This window comes from Vigna unguiculata, chromosome 9, assembly GCF_037176805.1.
Source record: "Vigna unguiculata cultivar grain cowpea cultivar isolate G323 ecotype 2 chromosome 9, ASM3717680v1, whole genome shotgun sequence".
NCBI classification, from domain to species: Eukaryota; Viridiplantae; Streptophyta; class Magnoliopsida; order Fabales; family Fabaceae; genus Vigna; species Vigna unguiculata.
This window is the reverse complement of record NC_140800.1, coordinates 12,747,658-12,759,521: the sequence shown is the minus strand read 5'-3', so window position 1 is coordinate 12,759,521 and position 11,864 is coordinate 12,747,658.

The following is an 11,864-nucleotide window of genomic DNA, read 5'->3' as shown; positions in this document are numbered from 1 at the left end:
ACCTTAAAAAGAAATAGTCTTTGAAACTAAGTTTGGGTTCGGGAGTCTATTTCCTTTTAAGTTTTTTCTATAGTTTTCCTTAATAAACTATCGTGGCAACTCCTCTGTATTTTAAAATAATTTTTTCGTCGTCCCGTCGTGACCCCGGTTGCAACAGATGACAATTCCACTAGGGATTGTTCTATAGAGTCAATCCTAATTAATAAAAGCTTGAAATATATATGTTTATACATATTTATTTTCCCCTTTTTATTTTATTCTCCTTTATGTGCATTTATCTTCATTTGGCTTGATTTGATTTATATATGCTTTAATGTCGTGATTTATTATATTGTGAAATTATTGAACCCTAGCGTAGATAAAAATTTCTATATTTGTCTATATATGCTTGGGAAGTTTTCTGGTTGTTTTGTAGGTGGGAGATTTGGTAGTTTTAGGTTGCTCCCTTCACACACTACACTTTTTAGGCTAGTGTTGTTGTTGTGATATTGAGGCCCTATACCCGGGTCTGAGTGAGCCATAGGGAGTGGAGGTCCAATGATTGTCATGTTAGATCTCAGATCTACTTGTCTTAACATGCCACATCTATTAGGTCACCTATCGTTGTGGATTATGTCCTGAGGTTGACTTCAGCTCTAGAGGCCTGTGAGATTATTTAGAGCTACCCATGGAATTAAAAGGCCTATAGACCAGAACATAAGTTTTATCTACACTATTGTAGGACATAATGGGAGAATGTTTTATACTTGCATATTCATGATACCGTATAATTAATTTTCAAATTCGTCATGCTTGTATCAGCATATGGTATGAATAAACACCTTTTGAGGTGCAAGCATCCATTGCATTTTACATTTGACTTAGGCATGTCATTTATGTTGCATATAATTCTTATTTTTATTGAGTGCATGACCATTTTACCATCACATCATGTGAATAAATACACCTCTTGAGGTGTAGACAAGCACCTTGTTACATCAAATAATTAAATTCCATGCATGTTTTTTAGTGTATCACAATTTTAGTAACATATCATGTAAATAAGTACCTCTTAAGGTGAGCATCTCATTGCATCAGTTAATTGCATGTCATGCAAACCACTTTTAAAATGTGTCACATTTACATCAACATTAGGTGAATAAGTGCCTCTTGAGGCACAAACATGCATTACACATTTTGTCTTCATTCATGAATGATACTTTGTACATACCTTTTCATATTTATAACACCTTGCTCTCACATTTCATATTCCATAATGTCTACCATGCATTCATATGGGTGGCCCTTTGCATTGGCATAATTTCTAAATTCATAACAACATCTTGCATTCTCTTGTTTTCTTACATAATGCCTAATATTTATCCAATATACACATGCATATAGGTAGTTTTTCAAGTTCATAACATCTTGTATTTTCATGTCACTTTGCATTTTTTTTCCTCTCCATATCCTAAAATAAAAATAAAAATAGAAAAATAATGGAAAAATCATCTTTTTTTTCCCTTCATATTCTAATATACAAATAAAAACCAAAATAATGGCAAAACCACCACGACACCCTTGTAGGACTCGTGCTAACCAAAAGATCATGGAAGATTGGAAAAAGGATCAAGTAGTAATGAAGGCTGATATAAACAAATTAAAGGACCAAGTGAATCAAATTTTGGAGATCTTAAAAAATCTGAGGACCACGAATGATACTTTCCCCTCTCAAAGCAAAGAGCAAACCTTTTCTTATCCTCCAAGATTCTATCCTAGAACTTATGCTAACCCTCTGGTATGTATGGCGAAACATAGTGTACACGAACAACGACGGGGAATCCAAGCGCAACCCTTTACCTTACATAGTCATCCTCCATGTTATTGTAGTAAAAATCAAGTTATACCTACCGCTCATCACGCTAATAAGGCCATTCTCCAAGTCAATGCTCATGATCATACTCAAACTCATGTTCAGACATCCGACAAGATGTCTTTAATTAGTGAGGGAGAAGGAAATAAGCTTGAAGCAACTCAAGTTACTAGGAAGGCCAAGGCTTTGCATATAACCACAAGAGAGGATTCTCAAGTGAAACCTACATCTCATATTCTTGTACAAGGGATAGCAACTAAAGATGCCAATACGATAAGCAAGCTAGAGATCTTAGAAGAGAGATCGAGAGCCATAGAAAGCGAAGGTTGTCCTCAAGGTTTTCACAAAGGAGATTTAGTTTCGCCTATTCAAAACAATTAGAAAGTGGACTCCAAATTGTGAAGGGCCCTTTGTAGTAAAGAAATCATTTTCTGGGGGAGCTTTGTGATAATGTAGATTTTTACCATTATCTTGCCTATCTTTTGCTAACAAAATCAACTCCTCTTAAGCTTTTAACCCATTTAATCTTCATTTTTACTTTGCTTTTGTGAATAAAAACAATATGGGTTACATAGATCAAATTATACCACTAACCAATTTAATGATAGGAACCTTTTGTCTCAAGCCAAAGAAGTTGTCAACCAGAGAAGAAAGACGAAAAAAAGCCAAAATTGAAGATATGAGCATAGTAGTTCAAGGCTGAGCGCCAGAATTCAAGGCTGAGCCTCATTCCTCTCTCATTTTCCAGCGCTCGGCGCCAAAATTCAAGGCGGAGCGCCATTCTTCTTGCATTTTTGGGTGTTGAGCGTTGATTGGCTCGCATTTTTTGGATGCTGAGTAGTGCAGGGACGACGCTAAGCGGCACATGTGCTGATGTGGCAAAATTAAACCTATTTCTTCTGGATTCTTGAGGGGAGATCATCTTTGGCAGTTTGGGACACGATTTTTCACTCTTGGAGAGCTTGGAGGTGTACTAGGGCTTGTGGAAACTATCCCTTCCTCTTCCTTGTATCTTCATCTTCTTCCATCTTCCATTTTGTAAGTTTGGGCTCTCCATGACAATGGAGAGCTAAACCCATTTTATTGCAGTTAGATGTAGCCATAAAACTCTTGTGTAAATGCAAATGTTTTGATTATATATATATATATATATATATATATATATATATATATATATATGCCTCTTTCATTAATTGCTAGTCTTTTTGTTTCTTCACTTAATGCTTGCATTGATTTGACCATCCATTGCATGATATTTGGTTCATTTGGTGTGGAAATATCTTTTGAAACCTTGAATTGGAACAAGAAACCCAATGGAGCTTGTATCTAGGAACGGGACTTGACCCATTGGTTATCTCAAACCCTAATGCATAATGCATATTTGCTTATCAAGAGTTCAAGGGATTGACTCTTAATAAGGAAATTTAGGCTCATTCCATTAAGGAATTAAGGTTTGAGTATATTTGTGCGTTGACATTAGCATATTGATGTAGAGGATGTAAAATTGTAGTTGCATGAGAGCATAGTTGGTGAATTCTAGCCCCGACAATATCAATTCATATTATTTGTAATCTTTTTCATTCACTAAGTGCCTTAAACTTCCAAAGTTCAATTTTATTTATTTATGCAAAATTTAATTTCTTACATGAAACTCAAAATATGGATTCATTCTTTAGTTTAAATTAGTCACTAATTACGCAATTATTTAGTATACACGAGTCTCTTGGGAAACGATATCCTAGTTTTACCGGTTACTAATTGTGCGACTTGGTACACTTGCCATAGTCATAACACTTTTATTCTTACCAAAATGGACGGAGAAGAATTACCTTTTCCAGTCAATTCGGATGTCGTCAAGAAATACAACACTTGAAAGAAGTCTCTAATTCTTAGGATTTGCTAGAATTTGCTTTATAGCCAAGTGGCATATGTTGCCTTTCTTTCTATCATACCAATGTATATTTGCCAATATATACCATCAATCTCGTGTCTCATAGAACACATTTCACGTCATATATTTTGACTTCCTGTAGCTTTATTTTTCATATAAATGAGTTCTACACGATATTGGTTGAATCAAGTTCTGAAGGGTGTCACAAAGGTAAAGAAAATAAAATAAAATAAAGAATAATAAAAAATGTATGTTGGGTTAATTCTCTATCTTAAATCATCAAATTCATTATAAAAAAATTAAATAATACAAAATATAGATAAGTTAAAAAGAAAAAAAATTCTTGGAATGTCATGTTTCTTCTTAGCTTATTGTTTTAATTGAGGACAAAGAGCGTGATGTTTTCTTCCAAATATTCACATGCATGTCTCTTGAAATCCTTTAGCCTTCTTCATCTCTTAAAACAAAAGAATCTTCCCTATCCATTTTTGTGTCATTGCTAAAACAAAATCTCATACTGGGGTAATTCTTTGTGCATTATGCCACCTCTAAAAATAAGGAATCCTTAACTTGAAACCTCACCCTCAATGAGTCAAAACTGGGGCAATTTCTTGTGTTCGTTCCACCATTGCACTCATGTTGCTATATCCATTGTAGTTTATCCAACTAGGGCAACCCTTTTGTCCTTGTACATCATGTTACCCTTGAGTTAGAACAATCCATATTCGTGCATCATTCTTTAATCTTATAGTTCACCATGGTAAGTAAAAATTGGGGCAGATTTTGTAGTTTTTCACCTTGGTATTGAGGAGTATTTGGCTACATTTTTCTCTACAGACCCATTCTTGTCACACTCGTGTCCTCATATTCTTGTGACTACATTTTTTGGGATCATTGATGAATTTACCCCACAATTTGAGTTTTTATCCCGAAAGCCAGGCAATCATTTAAACCAATTCACACACAATATAACTACCTATATTTCCAAAAATGCCAACTCGAGCATGCACGTGAATTAAGCTTTTTGAAAAAAATAGTCAATTTAATGACGCCTCAATCATTGCACTAGCTACAAAAAAGAATCATGATATTACCGTGTTCTGTTCTCAAAATGATCAATTGAGTTTTAAAAAAAATGATGAACTTACACGAATTTGATAATTGTATGGAAAATAATTGATAAAAAATACATGTCTTTGTACATAAGAAAATGAAAAATGAGGAACAAGATGAAATAGGACAAATAATCTTATTCTCCTTTCATTTCATGCATTCATGCATAGTCATGTCTCATATATATATTGCCACTCATGTTTATTTCTATGTTAAACTCTAGTTTTTTGTTGACCTTCTGGCTCAAACCCAACTTTTGTTGGGGATTCTACTTTTACTGTCAGTTAAAACCTAACTTGTGTTGGTCTATACAATTTTACCTACATTTAAAGTCTGCATCCGACTAGCATCAATTTTAAAATTCCAGCATCCGACTGGCACTTGCATTTAAAGTCCAACATCCGACTGACACCTGCATTTAAAGTCCAGCATCTGACTGGCATCAACTTTAAAGGTCCAGCATCCGATTGGCACCTACATTGAAAGCCCAACATTCGACAGGCACCAACATGTTTATTTTCTACTAAAGTCCAGCATCCGACTGGCATCCACAATGAAAGCCCAGCATCCGACTAGCCCCAACATGTTTATTTTTCCAACATCCGACTGGCATCAGCTTTAAAAGTCCAACATCTGACTGGCACCTGCATTTAAAGTTCAGCATCCGACTAGCATTAGCTTTAAAAGTCCATCATCCGATTGGCACTTGCATTTAAATTCAAGCTTCTGACTAGCACTTGCATTTAAAGTCCAACATCCGACTAACACCAACTTTAAAAGTCCAGCATCCAACTGGAACCTATATTAAAAGCCCAGCATTCGGCTAGCACCAAGATGTTTATTTTTTGCTAAAGTCCAACATCCGACTGGCATGCACAATGAAAGCCTAGCATCCGATTGACACCAACATGTTTATTTTATGCTAAAGTCCAGAATCTGACTGGCATCTGCATTAAAAGTCCAACATCCGACTGGCACCAACATGTTTATTTTTTGCTAAAGTCCAGCATCCAACTGGCACCCACATTGAAAGCTCAACATCTGATTGCCACCTACATGTTTATTTTCTGTTAAAGTCCAACATTTGACTATCATTTGCATTAAAAGCCCAACATCCGACTAGCACCAACATGTTTATTTTTTGCTAAAGACCAGCATTCGACTGACTAACATGTTTATTTTCTGTTAAAGTCTAGTATCCGACTAGCATCCACAATGAAAGCCTAGCATCCGACTTCACCAACATGTTTATTTTCTGCTAAAGTCTAGCATTCGAGTAGCATCTCCATTAGAAGCCCAACATCCAGTTGGCACCAAGATGTTTATTTTCTGCTAAATTCCAGCATCCGAATGGCATCCACAATGAAAGCCTAGCATCCGAATTGCACCAACATGTTTATTTTCTTCTAAAGTCTAGCATCCGAGTGGTATTTGCATTAAAAGTATAGCATTTGACTGACATTTCTACACTTTTTTTCCCTCTCTCTCTCTTACATTATAAGTCAAGGTTTCCACACTTTGTTTAGGTTGTTACACCTAGCTCTTTTGTTTTCATTTTCTTAAACTCGAACAAAATTTGTGTTTCTATCTTTACTCATCTTTTACTGTAACACTATGGAAATAAATATTTTCATATCACACGTAAAAGTTAAGTAAAGAAGGCACCCAATTTCGTCCAGGTGATTAAATAATAAATAAAAATAATAATTTTTAGTAATAATAATCTTATTTTTCTTATTTCCTAGACAAATAATTTAAATAAATAATATAACAAATTAAACATTTTTTTAAATAGAAAAGTAAACGAAATAGAAAAAGATAAGAAAAATATTTTTATAGTGAAAATGAGTTTTTAAATAATAAACACATAAAAACATAAAAACAATTTTTATGATTAAGAATACGAATAAAAAAAAGTTTTATAATAAATTGAAAATAGAAAAATAGTTTTTAAATAATCAAAATAGTTTTATAAAATAAATTTAAATTTATAATTAATGTTATGAAAATAAGTATAAAAAATAATGGTTATCAAATGAGACCAAGACTCGATAGATAATTAAAGCTATGAAAAAAAAACTATAGAAAGGAATGATTATCAAGTTTGGAACTCAACATGATAATTTTTGTAAAATATTATATATCTCTTTTAGAAAAGAATATCACCAAACAAAAATAAAATTTTCTCAGTTAATGCCTAGACATATTTATTATTCAATAGCTATCTCAAAATTCTTTATTCCAATATTCATGTTTAGTGTGTATCTTGTGTGTTATTTTGAAACATCCAATATAAGCAACATATTATATTAGCCATTAAAATCAACACTCGCATTCTGATAAAAGAAATTAAGGAAAAAGTATAACAGATTTTGATTAATAAACTAACGTACCAAAAGAAGCTTCCAAATGCAGAGATTTATATATACATGTAAGGTTTATGTTTCTTCTACACCTTTTATGCCAACACACATATACAACTTTCATCTAATATTAATGACAATAAAGCCCATCCCAGATTTCGTATATTACACAACCAACCATTTCTTTTGACATAACAAAACAACATTATAAGAGACTATTTCATAAAAGAAATGATAATTAGAACATGTACATATGATGTTATGATGAGTTCAAGCTTCAGTGTAAGAGAAGGAAAACAGAGAAAAAAATAATCAATATCTTTAGTGCTATGAAAGAAAAACCTGGATTTTTTCACACCTGCTTGAAGATTTTTGCTTTTCAAAATCAAAACAATGTTTGCAAGTGTATCTCTCTTATCTTCTCAAAGCTCCATGTTTTGGTTTCTTTGTCCTCCAAGAAGTATTTTTTCAGGTGCTTTTTCTTTGTGTTTGGTATCGAGGTGTGTGATTCCTAAATGTGAGTTATTCTAGAGTGATCGTTAATGGAGGGTGATGAGAGTGAGATCCAAAAAGGATATTTTTTATCTTGGGAAGAAGATGATAGTGGATAAAGGAAAAAATGTCTAGTTATGTGTTGTGTGAAAAACCTCTCTTTAATGAAGTGGAGAAAAGAAAAAAGAACCCGAGGGACGAATGTGAGAGACTATGAGATCCTCTCCTTTTTCTATATTTTGTTAGCATCGTCTAAGATATTAGTTGTGTGCGGAGGTTGAGAGAAATGGGAAGAGAATCTAGATTGTAGGAGTATACGGAGGATGTAGTTGAATAACGGTACCATATAACAAATTACTTTGCAAAAATAACTTTTCTTACTTTCCCTAATTTTAATTTTAATTTTTTCTTTAGTAGAAACTATATATATCTTTTTTTGATTTTTTTATTAGTTTTATATATATATATATATATATATATATATATATATATATATATATATATATATATATATATATATATATATATATATATATATATACTTATTAGTAAAATATATATTTCAAAAAACAATATTTTTATAGTTTTTTGTACCGTTATCTTTTTTCCATTTTTTTGTAAATTCAATTTTATTTTATAAAACTATTTTGATTATTCAAAAACTATTTTTCTATTTTCAATTTATTATTATTATTTTTTATTATAAAACTTTTTTATTCTTATTTTTAATCATAAAATTTTTTTTTATCTTCTTTTGCGTTTATCTTTTAAAAACTCATTTTCACTATAAAAATATTTTTCTTATCTTTTTCTATTTCATTTACTTTTCTATTTAAAAAAAAATGTTTAATTATGTTATATTATATATTTAAATTAGTTCTCTAAGAAATAAGAAAAATAAGATTATTATTACTAAAAATTATTTTTATTTTATTTTATTTATTATTTAATCATCTGGACGAAATTGGTTGTTGACAACACGTTATTAGACTTAAACACTAGTTAGAATATGAAAATATTATTGATCCAGCCCAAGCTATAATTTGTACTAAGGTAAACAATTCCTCTGCAACTACTTATGAATTCCTAAAAATGATGTTATTCCTACGGCTCCACATACTCCAAATTATCACTTCCCACATATAGTATCAAACTTTATCTTGTGCGCTGTTGTGGTTAGGGGTGGCAAAATGGACCAGCCCGACTCATTTTGGCTTGGCCTGTATGTGGCCTGTCAAAAATGGTCTGGGTCTGGTTGACCCGTTAAACAAAAACAGGTCAATAATCACAACACGTCCCGTATAGAACGGGCTAACGGGCCGGGCTAGGCTGGCTCATCCAATTTTTTTGTTCTTTTTTTGTTTAATTTTTTAAAATTCTTTTAATTTGTTTTCAAATTTTTTAAATTTTTTATTTTTAAATTTGTTTATATATACATATGAATTATTATTAAAGTCATATTTAATCAAATAAAATAAGTTTTTAAACTTTTAATTGATTAGTTAATGTTTTTAATTAGATAAGTTAAAATAATTATTAAATTTACATATTAAATTATTCAATTATAACTAATAATTCAAACTTAATTTGTAGGGGTTAATGATTTAAATTACAATACCATTATATATTTATACATTTAAAATATATAATATAAAAAATTAATCTTTTTAATTACTTTCAAAATGGGCCAACGGGCCAAGACGGGCTGACCCGTACTTTGGCCCGTCAAGTTGACGGGCTGGACAGGACGGGCCAAAACGGGCTGACGGGTTGAAATCTTCAACCCAACCTATTCCTTTTAACATGGGCTGACGGGCTGGCCCGTTGGGCCTAGCCCGTTTTGCCACCCCTAGTTGAGGTATACTAAACAAACCCTTGACCAAAAGTTTTACATGTTCCATACGTGACCAGTTGCCCATCAGCTAAAGAAAAAGTGATTAAATGTTTCATCATATAGTTTTCAAAAAGCACAAGTTTTACATTCTACAACACACCTCTAATCACTAAGTTATCCTTTGTAGCCACCCGATTTATTATGACTCTCCACTTAAAGTATTGTGCGAATGGTGTAAGACATAGGAAAAATAATTAAATAAATAAATATTTACTTAATAAAAAGGAGAGTAAAAGAATCTATATATTAATTAATACAAAAGATTATGATAAGGAGTAATGATAGCTTAAGTGGTTGAGCATGTTAGCGGTGTTGAGAGGACTTGGATTTGAACGGATGCCATTAATATGAGGTTTTAATATATTATTTTACTTTTGCATGGATGTGTGATTGTCATGAAACATATATTTGCTTGTTGGTTGTGCATATGTTTGATAAATGGATGGATGTGACTTTAAACCTTGCTTAGCGCTAAAGAGTCCCCTTTCATGTTTTATTATTTTTGTGACGTTTTGTGGAGAGTCTAAAAGAGAGGGTTGTGTGGTAGCAGAGCGAATACTTTGAGACCATTGAATTGTGACCTAAATAGAGGAAAAAGGGTTAGTGAGAGTTCTTAGTGGTGGAATTAGAGTGGGAAATCTAGGTAAGGGCAGTTGCTTTATGTGCTATCTTATATGTTTTGATGCTTTTGTGATTTTATTGAACCCATGTGTGCCTTCTTCATTCACTTTCATTGCTGAATTTTGCGTTTCTAGGTTTCTACCCAGAAACCATTAGGCGACACAGGAGGCAAGATGAACAATTCTAGGTTTTGCCCAAAAATCGCATGGCGGCACACAAGGCCCGCCAGGCTACGCGATCTCTGTGATTCGGTTTCTACATTTTGATGGTGTGGGAGCAATGTTGATTCTCTGGATTGACTCTCTTCGTTCTGGTTGAGTGATTTTAGATGTGAAATATTGAAATGCTATTTCGTATGGACATTTGGGTGAATTATTGCATGAACAAGAATGAGGGTTAAGGTTAGGCTTGGGGATGAGTTAAAAGCATGAATTCCATATTAGAAATTGTTGTTATAACATATGTCTTTGAGTTTAAATGGATTATACGTATAGTATGAAATCTTGTTTAATTGTATATATAAGAAATTAGATGAATGGATTGAATTTGGGGGTTTTAGGGTTTTTCGTAGGTGCAACGAAATTTGGGTTTTACCAAGAAATTGATGCACCGCTTGGTAGTACATGCTTGCTGCTAGGCGATAGACAATGTCCAACAGCCATTTGGTTGGCTATGTTTTGGCAGCGAGTTGGGGTCCTATTGGGGTACATTCTTAATCATGAAAATGGTATGATGATAAAATGTGTGAAATTATGTAGTGGTGTGTCTAATGTGTGAGTTATGAACATGAAATAACATTACACTTGAACTACTTGAGTTATTGGAACAATGGATTAGAGTAGGTGATGTCTGAGATAATATTATGAGTTGCATGAATTATAAGTCTTAATAGGATTGCTGGTTCAAAGTCTCTAAAGAGCATGATAAATCTCTTGTTTGATTACAGTTGCTACTAATGTGGGTCCATGTATGGGTGCATGATCATGTAGAGGGCTAAATATTGGTTTTGGTGAGAAGCATTGGAATAAAAAAGGGACTCTTACAGGCACTGTTTGAAACCTTGAATATTGTATATGATTGTATGCATGATTTGGTTGTTGCCCTATAGATTCCTATAAGTATTATGTACTCTTGGTGAAACTCAAGTATTGTCATGGTTTTAAGTTGGTGAATACATATGAATATGTATGGGATTTAAGCATATGAGGTATGATAGGGTAATTTTAGTCATGGAGAATGATATGAACGTGCATTGATATTTTGGAAGTGTGCTTGTGATGATTGATGTGCCAAAAAATAGGTTGGAATGTAAAAACCAATAAAAATACGCATTACTAATAGTGTTTGGTCATGTGGATTGGACCGCTAGGTGATAACTACAAACAGGGAGGGGCCTGTGAAGTGTGGCGCCTAGCGGTGCATTGGAACCGCCAAGTGGTCTGCGTTGCAACTTCACCTGGCTGGGCCAAGCAATAGTGCAGTGGCAGGTTGCATTGTGATGTGTGTTACATGCCTTATGATGATGGTTTTATTCTAGGATATGCTTGGATGGATTACGAGCTGGGAGGTTCGTAATGGAGTTGGAAACGCATGATGGATACAGACGAGGAGGTTCGTACTGAATGTACTCTTGTGTGG